The following is a 408-nucleotide window of genomic DNA, read 5'->3' as shown; positions in this document are numbered from 1 at the left end:
GGGAAAGAGGCTCCCTTTTGCTAGCTAAAGTCTACATAAGTCAAGAATTAGTTACGAATGTCCCTTCCCCATCAAGACTTTTTCCACAGCCTGAAGGAGCTGTGAGAAAAAAAGTTCTCATAACTTTACTCAAGTTATGAGTAAAGTTCGATGCTCCTAATCGAACAACGATGCAGAAAGCCAAAATTTTTTTGGTTGTTTTTTAAATCCAAGCATCACATCCAACGCTGTCCCACGTTCAGCCCTGTCCCCTCCTCAGACGCCACACGGGACTGCACGCGGACTGAAACGCTCTACCCCAAAGACAGCGGGCGGCAGGAGCAGCCGGGGCTGCTGCCAACGCCTCTCCCCAAAACCCAAACCCACATTTTCGCCTGAAGGCTTCGGCGACCTGCTGGCCTCACACGA

This window comes from Geospiza fortis, unplaced genomic scaffold (assembly GCF_000277835.1).
Source record: "Geospiza fortis unplaced genomic scaffold, GeoFor_1.0 scaffold40, whole genome shotgun sequence".
Classification (NCBI taxonomy): domain Eukaryota; kingdom Metazoa; phylum Chordata; class Aves; order Passeriformes; family Thraupidae; genus Geospiza; species Geospiza fortis.
This window is presented reverse-complemented; position numbering follows the sequence as displayed.